This window comes from Gossypium hirsutum, chromosome A06, assembly GCF_007990345.1.
Source record: "Gossypium hirsutum isolate 1008001.06 chromosome A06, Gossypium_hirsutum_v2.1, whole genome shotgun sequence".
Classification (NCBI taxonomy): domain Eukaryota; kingdom Viridiplantae; phylum Streptophyta; class Magnoliopsida; order Malvales; family Malvaceae; genus Gossypium; species Gossypium hirsutum.
In genome coordinates this window covers 11,640,028-11,653,063 of record NC_053429.1, presented here as the reverse complement: position 1 = coordinate 11,653,063, position 13,036 = coordinate 11,640,028, and the positions used below count along the sequence as shown (strand labels likewise).

The window sequence follows — 13,036 nt, the reverse complement described above, 5'->3', positions numbered from 1 at the left end:
TAAATATATTGTAATAAGTTTTGGCATTGCTAAATACATAGAAATAAGCGATGAGAAAGTAATGTTACATTTGGTGGCAAATTCTCTCAAACAGTATCACAACTCAAGGCTTTTATCACTTTGTTCAACATCTACTTAAGCAACCAGTTGAGTATTCCGTAATATGATAATCCTTTTGTAATTGGCAACTGCAATTAATGTTGCATGATAGATGAACATACTGAAATCTTATGTTTCTTTATCACACATTGCACATTACTAGAGATGATCGATTTCTATGTCAAGACAAGTATCCTATTCAAACTAGCTATGCATCCTTAGAACTGAAGTTTATAGAACCACCCAAAATGTCATCCAATTCTAATCCACCTAAGACAGCAATCACATGGCCCTGCTTTCCCCCTCATCTGTTGCATTTAAATTAGCCTAAGCTAGTAAAACTGCTTGATATGGATACTTGAGTTGGTTCACAGCAAATTGCTTGCTCATTTTTTTGCATTTCAATCCAATAATTGCAGCCCAAAGCAAACGCATCCTTTACGTTCAATCAACCCAAATAAATTATCACGTATATTTTGTTCTTGAAATGTAGCAACAAAGCGTTTGTAGTCCAACGGTTAGGATAATTGCCTTCCAAGCAATAGACCCGCGTTCGACTCCCGGTAAATGCATTTCGAATTATCTTTAAGACTAAGGCTTTTTTTCTTCATGAAATTTCTTTTGCATATTCGACCTCGGCAATATAAAATGAGCCCAATTTGATAAATTTATAACTTTAATTGTAAAATGAAACAAAAATGTAGCTTTTAATTTATATGAATAAAAGAATGGTAACAGGGATAATTGGGTTTGCATTTGGTTGAGTAGAGTCACTTAGAGGGGTAGGGCTTGAAACGGGCAATTACACCAAAATCTACTATGGTTTTATTTAGACTCCTAAACAAATTAATATTGGGTTCCTTCTATTACAGAGAAGCAGGCTAAAGAAGAAATCAAGCTCGTAAACAATTTGTCATTTAAAATGCATTAAAATAATAATTTTGATCTGTGAAATCAGAATTCAAGTACATATTAACACCCTCACAACATCTATTAATAAAAATGGTACCATCCTTGATTTAAAATAATAAATTAAAATTTGATATTTTAGAATAAAATTGTAATGTACCTAACACAGCAATGGCATGGGCCTCTTTATCCTCTCCTATTGCATTTAAATTAGCCTAAGCTAGTAAAACTGCTGGTTATGGATACTTTTACAACCGTACACTCTCAAATCACACAACATACCAATTGCTTCCTCAGTTCCTTGCATTTCAGGGGGAACCTTTATAGTCTCTTTGTTTAACAAAAATCTATATTTTAATCTGTAAAACAAATAATATAAAATGTTATGATCTAGTATATATTAAAATCTTGATTAAAATGGTGCCATGAGTCAATCAGAGACGCCAATTTAGTTGAATAATAATAAAATACCATTGATTACAAAGTAAATTATATTATTTTAAAAGTACTTTTTTTTACATCTTTTACTTTAAAAATAGAAAAATATACACATAAGAAGATTTAAACTTAAGATGCAATAATTTTGAACATCTTTACCATTTCAAACAAAGTCTCCTTTATTTTTTTATATTAACTTTTTATAAATATATTTGTTACATAATTCTATTTTTACCCACGTCTTGAGTATATCATATCTAGTATTAACTATGATGTGACACTTCATTAATTTTATGAACAATACCTTTTAAATTTTTTATGGGTAGATTACATCAACAATCACTCAATATTGATGTAACTGACAAAACAGTCACTCACCTTCTGAAAAATAATAAATTAGTTATTAATGTTATCAAAAAGTGACAAATCAGTCATCCATTAACATTTTTTGTCACATGCTTAATGGGATCACTGATGTGACCAGTTAACTAGCGATGTGAGCAGTAAAATTTCAAAATGGTCCAATAAACTAAAAGATCCTCTTACTTTGATATGAAATTTTACTGTCTAGCCCAGTTAACAGCAGTTAGTCCTACTAACCAATAGGATGCCATGTCACTTTTTTGTTACGTTTGTAACGAAAAATAGTTAAAAGGATTGATTTGTTATTTTTTAAAAGTTAAGTGACTAAATTGAAATCAGAGTAACTGTTTTATCAACTGCATCAAAGTTGGGTGACTATTGATGTAATTTACGCATTTATAATTTATGTCCTAAAAAAAATTATACTTATTTCAATATTATATATATTTTAAAAAATTCTCTTTAAACTTTTATATTTATGATATGATGCATAATAATTTTTCTTTTAAGTCTTAAATAAAATTTATTTACCCAATTAAAAGCTTTTATTAACTTAGGTGCGTGTGAAGTAAGAAATTTTTTTTGAGGTAAAATTAAATTGTAACTTTTATGATAATAAAAATGTAATTTCACCATTTGATAGCTTATATTTTTATAAATTTTAAAAGATTAAATTAAATTTTTATTATTTTTAAGGAACTAAATTACAATTTTACTTTTATTAATTTAAAATTTTATAAATTTTAAAATACTTTATTTAAAATTTTCTATTTTACGGATCATGCCTACAACGCCGTAGCTATCCCTGCCTAGGTGTTAACTAACATTCTATGACCGTTAGTCACTGCCCATATACTAAATATATTAATTCAATATTAATATAAAAAGGTTGACAAAGTTTAGTAATTAATTGGGTATTATTTTAATTAGTGAAATTTTATAAAGAAAAGTAAATAAAAACAACATATAATTATAAAGATTTTTATTTTTTTTTCTTTTTACTATTTTAAATTAAAAATCATATTTAAAGTTAAAATAACTATAGATATTTTTAAACACCAATACTTTTAACAGTCAACAACTTCTAGTTTTCATAGAAAAACTAATTGGTGAAAGTAATTGTGAAGTCTTCTTGTTATATGAATTGAATTTAATTACTTTCATGATTATTAAATGGATTAATTTAATCGTTTTATTATTAAAATAAATTAAATAATGTCATATTGGAACTTATTTAAACGTTTACTATTTAAAAAATGATAAAAAAATTATTTTTTTTATTTACAATTCAATTTCAAACAAAATATTTCATGTGTAGAATCATAAAAAGCATTCAATATATACTTTTATTAAACAGTAAATATCATTTTTAAAACCATAAATGTTAACCCTATTGAAATGTTGTTTTATTTGATTCTTTTTTAATAATATATAGATTAAATAATAATAGAGTGATTAATTTAATTCAATTAATCCCTAAGAGACTTGAAAGGTACATTGGCCCACTTTTAGCATACATGTTTCATTTATCAATATTGTCCTTTTTTTATTTTTTCATTTCATCTTTCTTTAAACTTTTACAAGTTATTGGAAGTAGTGTTACATAAATGAATAAAATGTGAAGAAAAGAAGAGGAAAGAACAAGGTTTGTTGTCCATTAATAGGAATGGACTTACTGGATTGGTCATTTCATATGTATAAATGTCAAGGAATATAGATCAGCAAAGTAAAGTCATAGTAACAAGGAACTGTAAGATTGGTCTGAATATATAAACATACATACCAACTGCCAAGGAATTCATTTACTATATCTCTAGCAGCCCATAATAACATTTTATCTCTATCGAATTAAATAAAGTTCGAATTCTCCAATGAATTTTGAAATAATTCGTTCCAAATGGAACGTTGCAGGTAGGGGAAGTTAGGCATTTAAAAAAAAAAAATTTACGTATGGTAAGGGTGGGTATTTGATTGAATCGAGTGAAATTTTTTTGAGTTAATCGAATTGACGAGTCCTATTTTATCATCCTAATTCGATTTGAAATTGTTTCGAATCGATTCGAGTGAAAAAAATTTGAGTCGAGTCGAGTCAAAATAAGTGAACTTGTTTAAGTTAAATTAAAAAAATTAAACATGTCAAATTAAAATCTTGTTACAGTATAACTGATTTCATGTTAGAGCACATAAATTTGAAACCATATATATTTAAAAACTTTTTCAAAGCAAAATAATAATAATAATAAATAAGATATTTTAGTATAATAAATTTGAATTATTAATTAACTTATTTATATCCCAAATTTATTTTTTTAGAAAATTTTTAAATTTCTAACTTACTTTATATATGCTTTAGATTTTTTTAAACTTTTAAAATTTTTTAAAAAAATATAAATTTTGGAATTCTTTTAAATATTTTGAATTTTAAAAATTATTTTGAATTTATTTTGAGTTTTTGATTTTTTTTTGTAATTTTTGTTGAGAGTGACCAATTTGCTCATTTTCAAAATTGATAGGTACTAAAAGGGTATTTACACCAATTGTTATTCAAATTATTCGAAGTGTAAAATTTAACTCGACTCAAACTCGAACTCGATACTCGAATTACTTATTTGAGTTGACTCAAATAGCTCGATTCGAATAATTAGATTTGAATGACTCGATTCGATTAACTCGAAATTAATTTTTTTCAATTTTTTCAAATCAAATTGAGTTTTACTCACCCACATATATAGTATTCTTAGCATTTACTTGCCTCACTTTGTCCTATTATAATATTTTGAAGTATATTTAATTTTTAAAAGGATAAAAATATAATTACGCATTATACAATAAACACCAAAATTACTTAGATGAACTTTCAAAAAAAATAGATGAAATATTCATATATTATTTTTTTATTTTATACGTAAAATATATTAAAATTTTTAGAAATAAATTATCAATATAAAATGATGGTGAGATAGGAGGAGACGGAATTAGGATAAATACGTTTAAGTGATATGGGTAAAAGTATCATAGAGATGTTTGTACTAGGAATCAAATTACACTTTGCCTCCTTTATAAAAAAAAAAGTGGATAAATTACTCCCTATATGTCAAATCAAAGAGTAAATTGATCTTTCTGTTAAAAATTTCATTTATTCCTACTGTTAAAAATTGATCTACGTATATCAGTATGAGATAAAAGTGGCACACTACGTGTCATTGTTTGGTAATTCCGTTAGTCACACTAATTTTTAAACATACAAATGAATGAAATTTCTAATAGAAAGGATCAACTTGCTTTTTGATCTAATGTACAAAGATTAATTTGTCCATTTTCTAAATAAATAAAGTAAAATACAACTTAATTTTTTAATATAGGAACATCTATGACATTTTTCTATTCAAATTTTAAGCAAGGAAGGAGTGGGGTGAATTTGAAAATATTCACGGGTTCTGCTTCATGTAGTAATTCTCAAAGGCAACATCCAATAGATTGACTGTTTGAGTTTCAGTAACTCTTTTACCCTCAAACTACGATTTACATATATATATGAAAATGTAGTGACTGAAGAGAATCTTCTTACCTTATCACCCACTTCATTAAAGGTGATTAGTAGCAGAAGAAGATTCGATCTGGGTCTTAAGTTCCATTATCATTCTTTTGGGTTTGGGATGAGATTTTCACCTTTAAACCATAGATGTGTTCCCTTAATTTAGAGTCGCAGAATTGGAATTAAGATATTCTTTCCTTAGAGCCAAATATTATATTCTTTTGTGATGAATGTTTCATCTTTAAGATTAGATGTTCTCTTTTGAATTGCACTCAAATTTAGGCCATATTTCCAACTTTTGGAACCATGCACGAAGTTGCATTGGTGGATTCATATTGAAAATCTTCTCATCTCTCTCTCTCTCTCTCTACCCCAATATGACGGTTGAAAAAAAATTCTTCAGTGGTACATGCTTCTATGAAACCTTTTTAAATTAATTAATAACGTAAGATTTACTATTTTTTTAGGTTTATTTATGTTAAATATATCATGTTAGTGTCATTTGCACGTCCCATAATGTAACATCAGTTGCAAAGTGAATTTTTGCGACTGTATTATTGTACAAATTGTCGTATTTATTGTTATCTTTTTAACAGAAAATCTTAAGACATTTTATTCCATCACTTTGAGAATTTCAAACAATAATTTATTAGATTGGATCACATTAAATATTAGTTTAGTAGGTATTTTTTTTAGATAAAATTTCCTTAACTAGAAAGATCTTGTTTTAAAAGTAGTTTATTCTTATAAAGCTTTTTATATTTGATTCTTTATTGAAGACTTACTCGAGCATAATTTCAGGAGATTGATTTTCACAATGATTATAGTATTACAAGCTTATAATGCTTATATAAAGGAGGCTTGTTTATTTTATCACGTTACACAAGAGAGAATGCTTATTTGTTTATCGTGAGGAACTTGTTTAGTGTAAAAATCATTGTAAACAAATGGTTCTTCATATTTAAATTGTAACTAGACTTTCCAAGGGAATGTATTAGGGGGGAGAGTGATCTAGTTGATTTATAAGAGGGAGGTTACAATTTGGTTAATGAATTGAACTTAAATCACATATTATATTACAAATTGATAATAGATTACTCTCTAGAGAAGGCCTTTATAAAAATAAAAATGTCTTTCGAATTGCATAATCATTTTTTATATTCATCTCTAATTTTACTCTTCCAATTGTTAGACGAATTGCAACTAAACCTGTATATTTGATAAGCAAATTCAATCAACTTTCACATTAGTTAGGAACTTCAATCATATTTTTTGAAGATCGATCATTTTATTATATTAAGTGAAAATACTATTAAATAGTATAAAAAATTTAAAAATATTTTAAAGATGTTCGTTAGTGAAATATTTTATAGATTAGCTATAATTGTTAACATATTTTTTTATTATATATTTCTAATTGCACAAGTGTCCAACAATTTTTTGTTGGAATGATAATGTATAATTGGATGTGCTATATAATCATGGAAAATTTGCTCACTGCTTGGTGAAATGTTATGGTGTCCAAAACTTTATCTAATTGTAGTTTATGAAAATCCCCAAAGAGCTAAATGGAAGGTGATGTGTTATGGGAGACTATGAGTTTAATCGTGAACACAATAGTTGACTCGTGAATCTTAACTGGTGATTTCAATGCATTGTTGAAGGGGAAGAGAGAAAACTTAAAAGACATGTCGGTGTGTGGAGATAAAGTAAACTTATGAGAAATTAATGAAAGCTTCAAGGCGTGTATCAATGCCACTTTCTTCGAGGTTTTATTTTTCCCACCTATATTATGGTGTGAAAAAGAGTTATTGGCAAATGAACCTCAAGGATACAATGAAGCCCGATGTGTAACACCCCTTACACATATTTGACGCCAAAATAGGGTACAACGCGTTACCAGACATAATTCACACAATCATACAAACCAAGACATGAATTTCCGTCCAAATTTAAAACTTTTCATTCACATGCATATCGTCCCTATTACGGGCTTACGAGGCCCACAATATACATTGGAGGTGGTTTAGGACTAAACCGAGAACTTTGGAAAACTTAGAAAATTTTCATCAAAACAGGGGTCACACGCCCTTGTGGCTTGGGAAACGCCCGTGTGGCTTGGGACACGCCCGTGTGGCTTGGGACATGCCCGTGTGGTCACACACGCCCGTGTCCTCAACCCGTGTAACTCTCTGTTTATGATGTCATGCACAATTTGGGGTCACACGGTCAAGTCACATGCCTGTGTCCCGGGGCCGTGTCCTTCACATGGCTGAGACACACGGCCGTGTCTCTGTCCGTGTGGCCAAGAAAATGGCTATTTACCAAGCCATTAGCCACCCACATTTGCACACTCACATACACACTTTCAATGGCACTTAACGTGACACAATTAAGCTACCAACACAACCATAATCAAGGCTTAAACATATCAAAACAATTATTTACTGTTCATAACAAAACTGTCCACTTGAGTCATAGTCACTAAATTATTTATATCTTGAGCTACAGAATTATAAATTAAGGTCCGCTTGATTTTTTCGAAACTAGACTCAAATATATTCCTACCAAAAAAATTTTAGAATTTATGGTTTAGCCAATAAGTACAATTAATTGTTCAAATTCATCACTATTCTGCTGCTTGATAGTTTTGACCTTTCTTCACTAGAAATTAATTATATCTTAGTATGAAATTTGGATGATGTTCCCATTTGTTTCTCCTGAAAATAGACTCATTAAGAATTTAAAATGTTCCCATTTGTTTCTCTTGAAAATAGACTCATTAAGAATTTAAGCATATAAATTTTAACCCAAAATTATTTTTATACAATTATTAATGATTTTCCAAAGTCAGAACAGGGGAATCCAAAATCATTCTTACCTTGTCTCATAAAAATTCAAATATCTCATAAAATAAAATTCTTTTGCTTACACCGTTTCTTCTATGTAAAACAAGACTCAATAGGATTTAATTTCATATTTTATTAAACCTCTAATTTGATTTCCACAATTTTTGGTGATTTTTCAAATTTATACTAATGTTGTCCAAAACTGTTTTAATGTTAATTTTACTCTTTCATGATTCCCTTGTACTAACTTTCATTAACATACCATTATAAACCACATCACACAATGACATTGGCATAGACATATTTGTAATTAATATACTTGCAACCCATTAGCCAATATAAGCCAATTTATATGGCTACATACCAAATCAAATCCTTATTCGTTACAAGCCAATACATTTGGCCATATCATAATGACACATACACAAGATGACTAAGTCCCTATATATGCCATAGACTTAACATACTTATATTCACTTATACCCCAAATGATAGCTTGATAGTGTTATAGAATCTCTAACGATCTCCAACCTGAGCTAGCTGAATAAACTTATAAGAGGTGGGGAAGAAAGAGGGGTAAGCTTCATAGCTTAGTAAGTTCATATGAAAATAATGAGCAACTTATACTAGTCATATACTATGCTTGACAATATAAGCACAAGTTAATATAAAAATAGCTATGAATCTCAAGGTTGTAATATAACCTATTCACATGTTTACTCTCTTTTGATCAAAATAATTTAACATTACTCGACTTTCAGTTTAGCAACCATAAGTTCTCCATTGTAGCATGTTTCATAATTAGCAAATCATTTTAAACATCTTAGTAAAAGTACACGTTACTTATATATATTCATGTTTTCATGATATAACTCAACATATTTCAAATTGTAATGACTCTTTCTTTCCATACTTTCTTAACCATTTAAATAGGCAATTAGGCCAGTATTTCCTTTCACTCATAACCGATAAATCACAATTCAAATGAACAACACTTACTATCTCACCAATCAATTGGGCCTTCAAGGCCTAACATATAGTCATCAACCGAGTTTCCATATATTTATACATCATGACCATAAATCGACAATCATAGGGCTATCTCAAAGTCACTTTCATAGTGATCATAAGTCACAATAACATGAAGTCAATACTTAAAAACCTTACGTGCATACCTGTACCATCTCATACCATAATCACTTACTTTCTCATCTTTGACATACCTGTTGAACACTTGGAATACTAAATGGATACACGGAAAGTCTTTGCACATAAGTGCCACATATGTAGCTAAAGCTACCTCATATCTCATATCACATAAATGCTCATTCTCTAGCAAATCTTGGGCCTGCTCACACGAGCTGACGGTTAAGACGCATCTACGCAGTGTTGCTCACACAAGCTGTCAGGTATCCGCAACACATGCTGGACTACCCCGCCACTAGTAGACATACGAGACTAGCACCTGGATCACATAATAACACCTACATCATAAATATCCTTAGTAACATGTCACTCGTATCCTATTCTATTCCTAAGGTTCAAATGAGATTTTTCTCACTTATCCGAACTTCATCAAATACAACCATAGAATCAATAATTTATTTCATACATTATCAAAGCATTTAGAATATTTAAAATACAAACATAGCATAGCATTATTTACATACAAACTTACCTCGACACAAAAAATGGCAAAGAGGGACCTAATCGTCAAAATTTTCAGACGAAATTTTCACGAAATCATTTCGTAAAATCGTAGACCATAAAAATATAATAAAAATAAATTTTCTTATGTTGAATATGTGGTCTGAAAATCACTGTTCCGGTTAGACCCTAAATCGGGATGTTACACGAAGACTGCCTACATTTTGTACTGACGGAAACAATCCACTAAGCACTAAACATAGCATAAAAAGGATATCAATTTTTATAAAGGAATTTTTGCAGTAATTCTTTATAAAACAATCTAGGAATATAAAAGGTGATGGAAAAATAGAAAGAAACTTTGTTTCTATGTTTTTGGATGTGTCAAACAAATGAAATCTCACTCCTATTTATAGGAGGTCTCATGCCTCTTTATAAGAACATAACTACCCAAATGGATAGTCATATCTTTAGCAATGAACATAATTATTCAATAGATATCTACTTGAATAATTATGACTATTCGTTAATAATCAAGTAACATAACTTTTGAATTTAAAAGACATAACTCGTCAATATAAATAGTGGCAACTTTTGGTTAATAACCAAGTGACACAACTTTTGGTTACTTATAACTTTTCATTTGCAACTATTAGAACACTATATATATTTTGAAAATGTTCCAACAAGACATGGGTTTTAAAGGACCTGCATTTACTTGTAACCGTGACCACAGTTTTGAGAGACTAGATTGAGCCATTTTTAAAATTGAAAGGGATGTGAACATACCCGAGACAACGATTTATTACCTACCAAAACTCAATTCCAATCATTAGCCTATGAATGTGGAGATAAGAAAGAAAAATCATGGCCAAGGAGGCCAACCTTTTCGTTTCTTTTCTAGATGGTTATCTTATGATACTTTTAAGAGCTTGGTTCGAGAAAAATGGATTGAGCAATATAGCTTGGCGAATTCAATTGAAACTTTTATTAAGCTTATCAGAACATGGAATTAAACTATCTTTAGTAAAATTGAAGCTAGGAAAATTAATGTGATTGCAAGGCTTAAATAAGTGCAGTCTTCAATGGAAACCCAACATACTAGAAACTTATTTAAGTTAGGGATGCATTTGAGAGCAAAAATTGAAGAAATACTAGAGTAAGAAGAATTGTTGTGGAAGAAAAAAAATCTAATGCTGAATGACTTGGTTAAGGGGATTAAAACATGAAGTATTTTCATAATGCAACATGGGTTTTCGAAGGAAGGACAAAATTGAGCCTTTAAAGCTAAATGGGAAGGGATAATGCTATGAAAAGGAAAATTTAAAAGCAACAACAATCCAATTTTTTTTAATTTATTTACAGTAGGGGAGTGGTAATGAGAAGGTTTCCTTTGTAAGGATACTTTCCATCAATACATGAAAATGATATTAAGATACTAATTTCTAATATTTTAAATGAAAAAATCAGATTAACTTTGTTTGATATGACACCACCTAAGGAATTGAGAGTTGATGGGTTGCATGATTTATTTTTCCAAAGATAGTAGGATTTTGTTAAAGATTAAAAATGTGCGATGATTAAAAGAGCGTTTTAAAGGGAAGTACTTGATTCAAAGTTGAACAAGATGATGTTAGTTTTAATCCAAAAGGTTTACAATCTCGAGGTATTAACTATTTTTTGGCCTATAAGTTTATGCTTGATGCTTTAAAAAAGTATTACTAAAGTTGTTATGAATAGACTCAAGTGAGTGTTGCCTTATTCAATGATGCCTAACCAAGTTAGTTTTGTAGTAGGCAAACACATGATAGATAATATCTTGATTTTTTAGGAAGTCATTCACATTATGATTGATTTAGGTGGCACTTTTTGGAGGATTCTTTACAAGTTAGCAATGTATTTGGTTCATCTAATCATGTAATGTTTTACTACAACGTTAATGCAAATTTTTTGGAATGGTAGATCCTTTAATGAGTTAAGGCCAACTAATGGCGTTGAATAGGGTGATCCTTAAACACCCTACTTATTCATCATTGTTAGAGAAATTTTACTACATTTCATCAATAAAGCTATAGGTGATAAAATGTGGGACTTAATTACTTTATTAAAAAATGCTCATTGTCTCTCACTTATTTCTTTGTAGACGATCTGGTCCTTTTTTTATAAAGCAGATTTTGTGATAATATAATTTTCAGTAGTGCCGAAAAATGCGGTTCCAGAATCCTATTTCCGTAAATCGAGTCCATAAGGATGAAATATAAAGATTAATAAAGTTAGCATGAAAATATATTAAAGATCGTTTAAGTAATTTAACCGAGAAAATAGTTAATTAAAGCTCAGGGACTAAATTGTAAAAGTCCAATCATAATTGAGTTTTAATTTAGAAAATGCTTGAGAACCTAGATAGAAATATTCCAAAAGGACAAAATGGTTATTTAACTAATTTTTAGCATGAGTTAGTAGATGATGACAATAGTTGTTTCCACTTAATTAACCTTATAATTAAATTAATATAATAAACCTTAATTAATCTAATTTAAAAGATTAACTAAACACTAACCATAGTTATATATATTATCATAGTGGAAGGAAAGATGATATTCATTATCATCTTCCACCATCTTAAAGAGAAAAACAAAGGTGAAAAATCCATTTTTAAGCATCATTCAACCTGAACAAAATTACAAGGTAACAAAGCTAAGTTCATGAAATTTATATAGATTTATGATCATGGGAGCTTGGTTTAGCTAGCCCATGTGTCAAATGGTTTAATTTTTAAGTTTTTAGCAAGTTTCCATTATAGAGAACTTGATGATTTAGGTTTGAATTTAATAGTTAATAAGCTTAGATCATGATAATGACTAAATTGAAAATTAAATTAGGCTTTTTAGATAACTTTGTAGCATTAGGAACTAAATTAAATAAATTGAAAATTGTCATGAGGTTAAGTTGTTAATGAAAAGCATAAGGTCCCTAATGAAAAAATGTGAAATCAGATTTAATACGATGTTGAATATTGAAAGAAATGTGAATCTCGAGGACAAAGACCAAACTAAATAAAATAAAAAATGTGTTCTACTATGTATTTGGTTGTTAATTGGATGTAAGTAGATATTGTGTTACCGAACGTAGTGGTGTGTCGTTGAAAGCACCCAAAATAACCTATCCTTATGAAACTACGAAAATAATAGTATAA

The 13,036-nt window shown here is 29.0% G+C and overlaps 1 non-coding gene across 1 annotated transcript; it reads left to right on the top strand.

Annotated features, from left to right (window-relative positions):
• Positions 1 to 599: 599 nt before the first annotated feature.
• TRNAG-UCC (transfer RNA glycine (anticodon UCC)) lies at positions 600 to 671 on the top strand. Its single transcript has one exon. It is a non-coding gene; the product is annotated as a tRNA-Gly (tRNA).
• Positions 672 to 13,036: the final 12,365 nt, after the last annotated feature.